The sequence below is a fragment of the Portunus trituberculatus genome, chromosome 44 (genome assembly GCF_017591435.1).
Source record: "Portunus trituberculatus isolate SZX2019 chromosome 44, ASM1759143v1, whole genome shotgun sequence".
Classification (NCBI taxonomy): Eukaryota; Metazoa; Arthropoda; class Malacostraca; order Decapoda; family Portunidae; genus Portunus; species Portunus trituberculatus.
In genome coordinates this window covers 3,238,054-3,250,553 of record NC_059298.1, presented here as the reverse complement: position 1 = coordinate 3,250,553, position 12,500 = coordinate 3,238,054, and the positions used below count along the sequence as shown (strand labels likewise).

The 12,500-nt window shown below is 42.9% G+C and overlaps 1 long non-coding RNA gene across 1 annotated transcript in view; it reads left to right on the top strand.

Moving 5' to 3' along the window:
* The window catches only part of LOC123519068, a 132,795-nt gene that overhangs the window by 118,406 nt on the left and 1,889 nt on the right, over window positions 1-12,500 (top strand). The gene's annotated exons all lie outside the window — the stretch shown is intronic.

The window sequence follows — 12,500 nt, the reverse complement described above, 5'->3', positions numbered from 1 at the left end:
GACGGCGGTAAAGTTTAAAAGTTTGTCATGAAGTTATTGCCTGTGTACGTGTGTGTGTGTGTGTGTGTGTGTGTGTGTGTGTGTGTGTGTGTGTGTGTGTGTGTGTGTGTGTGTGTGTGTGTGTGTGTGTGTGTGTGTGTGTGTGTGTGTGTGTGTGTGTGTGTGTGTGTGAAAGAACAAATCTACAGCAAACATCACAGCCATACCGAGCAGCATGGGACACAAGAAAACACACTGATGACACACTGTACACACAAGGAGCAGAGAGGCGATACTAACAGCGTCAGCAGTGGCAGTAACACAGACGATGAATGTTTCGTAATGAATCATCCATTTCACGAGCGTCTTCATCAGCATCGTAACAGAAAAAAAGTTAATCAAATCAATAAAATAGTAAAAAGTCGAACAGAAAAAAAGAAAATGAAACTTATTGAGGAAGGGCAACACCAATATGTACACAGGCGAAAATATTACGAGGGCTGAGTTATCTCCCTGAGTGAATATTTTCCTAATAGAGCAAGGGGTTTGCAGAGCAGAGGCGAAGGGAATATCCTGAATGAGAAAAGCCATGCGGGCAAAGCTTTTTCATCCCTTCCAGACGCGACACACACGGGGCGCTGCGAGGTCTGGTCGGGCGATATAAATATTCCAGACTTGTGCGCCAGTCATTTCTCAAGAGTCTGCTTTCGTTTGGTCACGTAGTGCACCGGTGTCGCCATTTTTCATAAGTTAGTGGCCGCCGTCGCCTCTCCGCCGGGAGAACGTAAGGAGCAGCGTCTGGAGCAGCGCGTCTCAACCCCTGGTGCCCTGGAATATCCTTTTGGTCTTATGCAAGGTAACTTCGTCATTCCAGCCATCCAAAAGAAAACATGATATGGAACTAATATGACCCTATTTATTGACGGGAGGCTCCGTGCCTGCCTGCCTCCCGGCCATGCACGTAAAAGAGGTCGTTCCTTCACGTCTGCTGAACCTCATTTTGCAGTCAAGACAGTTGGTGAGTTTGAAGGCTAAATTTTAGAAGACTTGTGGGACTTACGGTGGAAGGTCATTCAGTGCATTTGAACACTTTGAGGCTACACGGTTGCATAACGAGTAAGAAGGTAGCATGAACTATTGTTTAATAAACTTGCATCAGCCTCTATGATTCCATTATAGGACGAAAGCCTTCCCCGAACTTCTCCATTCATCTCTGTAAGTTCCCCGTTTATTCAAGACCACCACAGTAAAACTTCTTATCTCATTTCTCTATCTAACTCTTTCAAATAGTTCCATCCAAATCTAAAAACATCCTCACATAGAGACATACGTATCACTAAAGTGCATTGTGTACACAGACTATAATTCAGATTCCTAACGTAATGCCAAAACTTTATCTATGCACATCTAAGAAAGCTGCAGTTTTGAGGAAGGCCTACAGTTTTCGCCAATATAAGACAAAAGAGTGACTGACTGACTGGTGTCCCCTATCACAGGATCATATGGCAAGGAAAGATAAACAACAAAAAAAAGACAAAAATTAAAACAAATAAGTAAATAAATATATAAATATTGAAAAAAAGATAATTCTCATCATCTCGTTTTCCTTTCCAGAAACCTAATCTTTCAGCTGTGTACTGTACATGCACTGTTTGACGCGGCAAAACTAACGACAAAAACAATTGATTCAAACAAGTTAAAGTGTTCAGTTCCTCGCACACTTTCACAAACTATCCATAATTAATCTGTTGTTTATTTCATTTAGCGTTTCACCAATGATCGTTGCTACATGATAAACTTGCTGGGACGGTGCATTAATGAACGGCTGCTCTATGATAAACACTGAGCTCGAGGTCAAAAGGGTTTTAGCTCGATTCTGACCAACGGCAATTTTTCAGTGGTAAAGATAATGTTCTCTCGTAACCATAACTGGTGACATGCGACCTTATTTTGGAACTATAACTCACCCTGATTCGACATAACTATTGGGAAAGAAAGATTTTAAGACAATAGGGAACTCTGCAAGATGCAATGAGGTCTTTAAACAGTAATTAATATAGTAAATGTACGTACATACCTACCTATATCTTTATTCAAACATTTATCTATTCTCCTTTAATATTCAGCGCTGACAACTTGATTACTGCAACTGTTCCATTCAACTTTCTATTTCTATATTTTTAATCTAACCATATAAAGTTTGTATCTGTTATTTTTTGTCCTAAAGAAGGAAGTGCAAGAGTTAGGAAAGCGTCACGACATGCGAGATTACAGAACTGTCATGAATGCAAGGTCATGCAGGGTCATGACCCGCTCAATTAATCCATCAGTCAACTCCAGCCAAACCACCATGACCTCTTTTCCGTCCCGTGGTAGAAAAAGCTACCTCAGCGTTCCCAAGATGCTGAGATAGAATAAAGTAGTAAAACACTCACTACACGCTACAGGATATTGAGGGAAAGTTTCTTCGTGTCTCACTAAACAATGTGAGCAAATACTTTGTTAACACCTTCAATATTGAGACGCATTTTTACTTTGAGGTCTGGCGATTTTATTTATAATAGACGATTTCATTTACATTAGGAAGGGTCTAAAGAAATCAAAAGATTAATGGCCAGAGTTTTACTATTCTAATCCCCGCATGAGAGTCTGAAGCTGTATAAAATCACCAAATAGTAACCAGAATGAATATAAAAGGTGCCATGGTACTAAAGAGGTTAAGTAAAATGCCTCAACATCTTTGCTTTCCACCTCCATCCAGTAACTATAGATGACAAGTTAGTCTCTGGTGGAAAGTGAGTCTCAAACTTTCCTTTTCTTTTTCTTTTCTACAGACCCTTCTTTAAGATTTCAGTAAATGCCACTGAATCCTGCACAGTAGATATAATCTCTGCTGCGTGCACTAAATCTACATGATAGCACTCAGCCGCAGTCACAACTCAAATACTTAACTACGGTGCTACAAACGCAGTGACCATGACTGTTATGTATCTAGTCTGTCCTTCTCCGAGTCACAAAAATTCAACAACCATGCCTCGGGTGGTCACTTTTATTGGGAGCACACGCCCTCTGTCCCCTTCCCTCCCACAACTCTCCGGCCTTCCCAGCCCCCGCCTTCCGGACAAACATGGCGGTACACTCCTGACAAGTCTATGAATAAATGAATAAACATGAATTCAATTTACCACATAAATCACTTCTCAACCTCATTTCTGCTTCACTCCCTCAAGCATATTGAATCTGCCGGTCCGTATGCATTTAAGCAAGTCTTGATTTAATCTACTGGTTCACCTGACGATACCTGTCTCGAAAATGCTCCCAATAAAACAACAGTCGACACCCGGAGCAGTGATTGGCTGAGTGACAATTCACGTATTGAGGAGAAGATTAATCCTGTCAGCAACGCTTCATTTTCTTCCTCCCAAAACAGTTTATTTCATTCACTCCCAACCACGAGAGAATATGTAAAATGCTGGGGTTTTTTTAAACCCCCAGAAAGCATCTGAACGGCTTTACAAAGTGTATTTTAATCCCCATATGAGTTTCTGAAGCTGTATAAAATCGGCAAGTAGTAACCAGAATGAGGTTAATTAATAACAATATCATCATCACCATCACCACGACACCTTATCTTTTACACTCTTCTCTCCGATAACTATTCCCGTCACTGTCATTATTACTTTTGTCTCCTGCTCTTCTCAACGGCCAGCCCTTTCACCATTATCACTACTACCACAGTCACCATTATTACTGTCTCTTACACTACTACATAACAAGTATCCCTAACATCACCATCATTACCATCACCATATAGAATCTTCTCCCCAATAATAATTCGTACTACCATCTTCACCATCACCACCATCACCAGAACCCTTAAAACTTCTCCCAAACAACCATTCCAATATTCACATCCCCATTACCACCGTCACCAGAACTTTTAACCCTTTCAGTACCATGACGCGTTTTCATATCTATTCTGGTTTCTATTTGGCGTTTTTATTAAGCTTCAAGAAACTAATAAGGGGATTGAAATGGTGAAGATTTTTGGCCATTATTCTTCTGACCTCCATAGATCCTTCCTAATGTAAATTAAATCGTTTAATCATACCCAAAACTCATGGTAAAAATGTGTCACAGTACTGAAGGGGTTAAAATTTCTCGTCAACAACCATTCTTACCAGCACCACAACACTACACGTCACTCTTATAACCATTTCCATCACTACCACATCCATTACTTCCATTAACCCCATCACCACTATACCCAGCAGTTCTCCCCATCACTAACTCCCACTCATACGTCAGCCACCACCGTCAGCCAGCCAACCTGTCATCCTCGACATCAATTATCGGGGCAAAAAGGTGTCCTCGCACGAGTATCTTAAGAGAAAGTAGCATAAAGGGAGAGGCAGCGGGGAGGGCCTTATCTCAGTCGGCACGGCAGCGTCCCTCTCCCTCCACGGCTGTCACCTGTCAGCCTCTACTCCTCGGCGCTGCAGCGGGGAAATGACACAGATATTATCAAGTCGGAGGAGGAACTTAGGGTGTGTATGAATATAACATGGCTGCTGTGAGGGAGGTGATGTAGGGTTTATTACCAGATGCTTCCCTCCATCCAGCCCTATTTCTCTCCCTCTCCCTGCACTACTTATACTCTCCCTTCCCCTCTTTCTCCTCCTCTTTCTCTTCCTCCAACTTTCAGCGTCACCTCAGCTCTTAAATAATTGAATGATTGAGTGATGCGATAGGTAATTGACTGAACGGATTGGGTGATGGTGAAGTTAACATACATGCATGACTGGCGAGGGAATATCGTCCAAGTTACATGTATATGGCACAGTGACATGAAGACTGAGTGAGCTTTTGTGTTGGTAAACGATCCCATATTTTGTAACTCGCTTTTGAACGTACTCTTTGACTAGTATCTGGTAAATTGGATGGTATTCATTCAAAGTTTGAATGTGCATTACTAAACCATATAATCTTCTTTAGGTCACGGCCATTAATTTTACTCGCTCATGATTCCGTAACTACCAGTATAATATAGAGTAACAATATCATCAAACGCATACAGCGCCTACTTTATTCTTTACCTGATCATCTTAAATCGTGTCTCCCATATCATTTCTTCAACATGGAGCTCAGCATATACTTTCGTTACAGACTCTCCTGGTATCTGTTCTTCCCGTATATGTATTCCTGTGTATTTATCCTCCTACTCTTACTCTATCAGTCCTCCTTTACTATATAACAGCTTTCCCTTAATAGATACTCCTTCTTTACGTATATACTTCCCCTCGTACAGTTTTTCCCTGTCAATTGTCTAACGACATCAGGCTCCCATAACAACCACATGACAAATCCAGTGTTGCCAGTAAAGGTCATTATTTTGTCCCAGTGTTGCAGTTCCAGGCCCTCAAGATGCACTAAGCACATGCTGCCTCCTCAAATACCCACAAAAGTTGCAAGTTGTGTATCTAATCAGCGTATCTCTCTCCCCACAGGAGTTTTGTGCTATAATAAATTTTCTGAGAGACTTAACAAGAGTTTGAGTGTAGTTATATGCGAGCCTTCCTTTCCCTTATTCACTCAGTCACTCGTCTCGGGTCAACATTCATCGTTATCTCTCGTTACCAAAAGGCGTGATGTGTTTAGCAATCATAGCATTCATGGGATAGAAATATATGTTTCTTCGTAAACTGCTAAAAGGCACGTGTTGTGGAAGGTAGTTGTAGTGGTAGACATGGTAGTGATTGTTCCTAGCATTCACGATAACAAAAGCTTCAGAGTGCAGGGATCGGATAACGGTCAAACTGCTTCTTACACATACGGAGCGGGACGGGATAATTGGCGTATTTTATAGGGCAAAGCGTGCGAGGTATTTCATCAGGTGGAGTCAAGGCAATCTGAGGTGCTAATGGGGAGTGTGCCGCGTAACGAAGGTGGTGCCGTAGCCGCCTTCGCCCCGTCGCCGCCCATAATAACAGTTGGCGTGGGGCACTAACACCTGCTAATGAGCAATTACTCCCTAAGTGATGTTATGGCGGGTGCAAACCGTCGACGTCGCCTCTTGCATCACTCAGCGCCATGACAATGACAGCGGCGGCGGCGGTACAACAACACCTCCACTGCACAATGGTGGTATTGTCTCACAAGGACCGCCAACAGCTGCCTCGCTTCTCCTCTACTCGTCAACCAGAGACATGGGTGCGCCGTTGCCTCCACCTTATCCTCTCCGTTTTTAATCCCTTCTCCATCAAAACAGGTGCAGAATAACAGTGCACGTGTCCCCCGTATACGTCATCCTTGACCCACCAAACACCAGTCCGCGAGTATTATCAAAACACAACCTTTATAATCAAACTGCCCCAGCATTGAATCACGTCATGCAAACTGATTTTAATAGTAAATAAACTGTACAGAAAACGGTTCATCATCATTTCTCGTTTGCGTTTTCCAGCTCGTCTCTTGACTCGCCAGCCTCCCCCATCTCATTACCTATGTGAACCGCCAAATGGCAACAAATGTAACTCCCGCCTCAAGCCTTTCTTTTTTATTACATCAGTCAGATAAAAGATGAACACTTGTAACATTGTTCATTGCGTTCCTGATTTTCCTTTCATAAAACTATAAAACTACCCTAAAGGAATGTCATTTGGTCAACTACCTTATCAGTAAAAGATGAAGTTAAGGAAATGTGATACAGTTTGAAACACCTGGCCTCAGCCCATGCCTCAGTATCCCTAAAGCTCGGACTGTTGCATGATATTTACCATCAGTACAGAGACGCTGGCCGCAGACAAACACCTTCCCGACGTGTTGCATTCTGCATCATTGGAATGGCAGATTGAAAGGTGAACTGAATCTGTCTAAAGTCACTTCCCGTCCGGTACCATTCGCTAAATCCTGACTCCAGCCACAACCACACATGTTACAGACACACACATACAACAACCACTGGGAACTACAGATAAACTAGCACAGCTACCTAATGTAAAACCATTCCTCCACTGATAAAGTAGTGGAAAGAAACAAAGTCCTTCAAGTCACCAACGAGTGCACACACACACACACACACACACACACACACACACACACACACACACACACACACACACACACACACATTAATTAGTTCTTTCACTGCTAAATATTTTCTACATAATTTTCTTTAAACGCACATTTGCACTAATCACTTAAATAATTATGTAGGAAAGCAGAAAAAAGTCTCTAGTTGCCTGTATGTCCAGGCCAACAGTTAACTTACAGTGCTACAGATCTTCAGAAACGGCGACTGTATCAATAAAAGAACTAACTAAACACAAACATCACACTCAATAACATTCATCCAAAAAGAGAAAAAAAATTACAGCTTCGTTACACTACGCACTCCGATACACCGTTTAAAACTCCCGTTTAATTGCAGCAAGCACAAACAAATTACAGTACGAGGTTTGCTTATGTCAATCTAAAATGCAAGACCGTCCACGCCAGAAAACACCACGACGCCTTTGTACCCGAGCTCCGGCAACGCTGTGGAGGAAAAATTAGGTGGGTCGGTAGCGCTGGAGCAGGAGGGTGATTGGCAGGCTTACTCGACCGCTTCTGACAAAGTACAATGAGGAAGGGAGGAGGGACGACAGGGGGAAAGGACGGAACGAAGGCTACAACAGACAGGCAGATCGACAGACGGAGTGGAATAGTAACAAAAAGAGGAAGGAAAAGAAGATTAAATGACTGATAAGGGTATGATAAAGTGAGTAGTATGAGGGTAGATGATAATATAGTAAAGAAAGGAAAGAGAAGGAGAGTAGGAAAGAGTAGAATGAGGGAGATGAATTAGGGAGCAAGTGGAAAATAATAGGAAGGCAAAACTACGAAGTGAGGAAAAAGCAAGCACGAGTCTTAAAGAGAGAAAGGAATGAAAGAGAAAATAAAAAGAAGATAAAGTGCTAGAAGAGGGAAGATGACAAAGGGAATGTTAGAATGAAATAGGACGTGAGCGAAAAAGGGAGAAAAAAAAAGCCAAAGGTTTCAGAGGGAGGAGAATTAGGAGGGAGTGTTTGAGAAGAAGAGAGTAAGAAAATAGGAAAAGAAGTATAAGACAAAGGAGAATGTCAAGAAAAGAAAGAGGGAAAAGGATTGTGACGAAGAGCTAAAAATACAAACTTCGATGAAAGGAAATGAACGAAGAGGAAAAGGATCAGAACAAGAAAGGAGATGACAAAATAAAATGAAAACAAGCAGAAAGAGGAAGGTAAGAAAGAGAGGACAAAGAACTTTAAAGAGGAGACAAAAAGAAGAGATGGAGGAGGAGGAGGAGGAGGAGGAGGAGGAGGAGGAGGAGGAGGAGGAGGAGGAGGAGGAGGGGAAAGGAGAAGGAAGAGGAGGAACGAGTGAGGAAAAGTTACCATGTGAAAAGGAAGAAGACACGAGGGAAAGACTTCAGACAGCCATAAGACATGAGGACTGTGTGTGTGTGTGTGTGTGTGTGTGTGTGTGTGTGTGTGTGTGTGTGTGTGTGTGTGTGTGTGTGTGTGTGTCGAATGGTATATAGGGAATAGAAAGGTGAGTGAAGATAATATCATTCTCTCCTCCAATTCGTCTCTTACTCATCCACTTCCTTCTCCTCTTCCTCCTTCTACTCCTTCTCTTCTTCTTCCTCCTCCTCCTCCTCCACTTACCCTTCAAGTCCGCTACCTCGTTATTGGCCTGTTGCTCTCCTTCGTCCTCCCACCAACCAATAATTCGCGCGACCACTTGTTCTAATCAAAGTTTGGCATCTCTAAACCGAGGTCGCGGGGGTAAGGAGCTTATATTGTAATATTCTGTAATCAATGTAGTCATTATATGCGTCTTAGAGGGCTTTGCGAGAGGCTTCTATGAATTTCAAGGTTTAGCATCTGCATAGTTCCAACCCACACCGGCGGTAAGGGTCAAAGGTGCATCGGCGTGGCGTGGTTGCGTTGACTCACTAGCGACGAGAGTGGCGTCAGCGTTCTCCGAAGGGCAGTGCGGAACTCTGCTCCGCCCCTCCACCTGGGTCACTGCTTACTTACTACGACGATGCTGCAGCAAACCACAGCGCCAGACCACAGGCCACAGGCTCGCCTCATCCCAGCATCAGGACGGAAAATATTCATAAATAAGGATGAGTAACGAAATTGAAATAGCATAACTGTTCCAGTCTCTACTGATAATCGTCAACTTGACTCACAAAAACACAGTTACCGTGTAGTTTTGTGGTCCAGTGCACATTGATAGACTCCAGCGTCATGGGACTCGACGCTCAGCCACACCTGACGCTGCTATCATGTTGGGATGCTGCAAGGCCGCGTGGCTACTGAGGGCAACACACATTCACCCATTCACCGACCATTAGAGCGCTGAAAAGATGACCACCCTCTTGCATTCATGATCCTTTCCCTCGCGGAGCGTCCATTCAGATGCCCTGGCAGACCATTCACTGAGACGACAGCAACACTGGTCAGGGCAACAGGAAAAGTAAAATAAAAAAAAAAGGGAGGATTGAAAGGGTCAGTGGAATGGTGGCGGCACGCGTCCCTCCCTTTCTTACCTCCACCCTGAGTGACCGCCCCTCCGCCCGCCCACAGTAACCTAAACTATTCTCGTATTTTTTATTTCGTTATTCTGCTTCATAAGTAGTCTGAATGTTACTGAACTACCCGATCCCCACTGAACACACCGGCAGATAGAATTATTTTACCCCTCGACTGCTAAGTGGTCACACGCGACGGAAACCAGTGTTATCCACACGAAGTTTCACTCATTGAAGAGCCGTGCACACACTTTACAAATACAGCATAGTGTGAATAAACCAAGTAACATGCAGCATTGACTCACGTGATGTCTGTGCTGCGAAGACAACACACTAATAAAAGAGAAGCAAATGGTACTCATCAATGATGGGCTGGCAGACACACACGTGACGTCACGTACACAGTCCTTCCCATGGTCGTCATTACGTCACTTCACTAATCACAAGACACTAAAATAGAGTCTGTTGGACAATGCTCGAACCTTTTAGTAAAGAAATAAATCATTAATGAATTCCGTTACTTATTACTTTCTTGCATTTGTTGTGGTGGTAAGGTTTGAGTGAATGAATGAATGTGGGTTGGAAAATATAGTGATAATCCTGCGTCATTCTCGAAAATTACAGGCTTCCTTTTGTTAGCCACATCTTTTTTTAACAACTTCGCTTTTATTACAGAGAACCCAAATTGACTTGATGCTCGAGGTGTTGGTTGTTTCTGTCCCACATTGCCGTCATGTTCACACTTCACAGTAGACAGGCACTGACAATCTCTCTCTCTTATTACAAAAATTACAAGTAGTTATCTACGACTCCGTGTTGTTGTTGTTGTTGTTTTTGTGTGTGTGTGTGTTTCGATCTGATGATGGAACAACGACACTGTCTAGTAGACTTGGCAACCATACCGAGCGTTCGGCGTTGCCACCACTGTATCCTTCATAATGTGAATCACAAGGCCGTGCATTGCTGGCACAGGTCAGGTCAGATCAGGTCACATGAGTTAGGTAAAAACAGCGCGTACAAGTACAGTACAGCCTAGCCCCCAGAATCATGTTAAATCTGGATCCACAATAGCTTAGTCCCATACTCACGACTGTTCGACATAGATATTCATAATTGCTAGCTTGATAATATACACACACTTCTAAATCTAGTCTCATATCCACAGGCAGTCCAGCGTCACTTACCTGTCTAGTTCCATGTCCATAGCTGGTTGCCTAGTTAGTAACATGTCCACACACCTACACGCTGATTGGTTCATATGCTCGTGACGCTCAAATGATCATCAGTGCTTACCGATCAAACCAATCCACTCGGAGAATGGAAAAATCCCGCACTCCACGAAAAGAGAAGAACCACAACACAAAACACACTTCACCGCCACTTTCACGCATGCGTCATCAATCTTGCAGGCGTACCAACCGTAACGGCAATGATGGGTGGTAAACCTGTCTTTAGTCTTGTTTGATAGCTATTATAGAACAAAAGGACCAGTTGTCATTATAAATAGTCTGCATTCTTATTATTAGCATTATGCATCTTATTACATACTCCTAATTTCTCTAAAAACAAATTTTGATCAAAAGCAACTTAACAGAAATTTATAATAATGTGTGTGTGTGTGTGTGTGTGTGTGTGTGTGTGTGTGTGTGTGTGTGTGTGTGTGCATAGGAGAATACAAATTCGCTCTTAATCACTGTGCATCATGAGTAGCTTAAATGAGTGTTTGGTCGCCAGCCAGCAAGTGAGGTGGCTGCCGCGAGGACTCTGGGCTGAGGGAGATGCGTATTGACAGGTCTTGAGTGTAGGAGCGATGCAGGCGGCGGTGAGGGCGGCGAGGGCGGGCCGGAGGGGCGGACGTGATCAAGAAAGAGGAAACATTCGCCCCGGGCCGAGTGGAGGGGACGTAACGACCTGGACCGGACCCTCAGGTAACTCGTCCCCACCACTGCACCTGCACGTCTAATGAGGTGTAGCTCAGGTGTTCGCTGCTACTGTTACCTAATTAGTATGGTCTTGTGATTCTATTGTAATTAGGCAACATATGTATCGAGATCAGTTACATTTCCTACAGCGCGACCCAGCCTCTCCAACACAAAAGGTATGTATGGCTAGGTACGTAAGACACCTGGTGTTGTATCCTGCCTCCTTACTGGCGGTTTAATAAAGTGAAACCACCGTAACTCACGTCTTTTTAAATTACCACACAGTTCAAGTGCCGCGCAGTCTCAAGTGGCGGGTTCTCAAAGCTGTCATAAAGAATGCTCCAGTTTGTGTGATTGTCTTATGGTTCCTGTATTTTCTTTCTTTTTTTTTTCTGATACTTTTTTTCCGAGGAACGTACGTACACACGTAGCTAAAATAAAATTCACTTCACAAGGCCAATATTGTGCATATACTAAACGAAATGAACAAAAAAGTAAAAAAAAAATTACCCGAATGCACAGAAATTAGCAAAGCATGTCAGGAAAAATAAAGGCAAGTATTCTGAATGTCCCCTTGATTTTTTTCGCTCGTAGAAAATGAATGATTCCACGAGAGTCTCATTAAGTAATATACAAATTGGATTACAAGGGCCAACATTCCTACTTTACAGATGAGGCCCAGATGCAATCTCTACTAATAGGATTATGTTTCGGCAGGGTTCAGTTCCCCGTACATATTTTAACGGGGAACCACCAGAATAACGGCAGCACAAGATAACCTTTGTATGGTTGCTTTTAGCATCTCAACTTAGGCCCATGTTTTGAAAATCTTAAGATTTTGAAAGAATTATTTTCAAAGGCAATATGGATTACTAGTCGGGTTTTCATGAGTTTTTTTTTTTTCATCAATATATGTAAAATACATTTCGAATTATCTCTAAAATCTTTCAAACCTCCTAGAAAATCCCAAACAATTTCTACAAGAGCAGTTACAGATATCAAAAAGTAGGACGCTGAAACATCTGAGAATGTTGCTG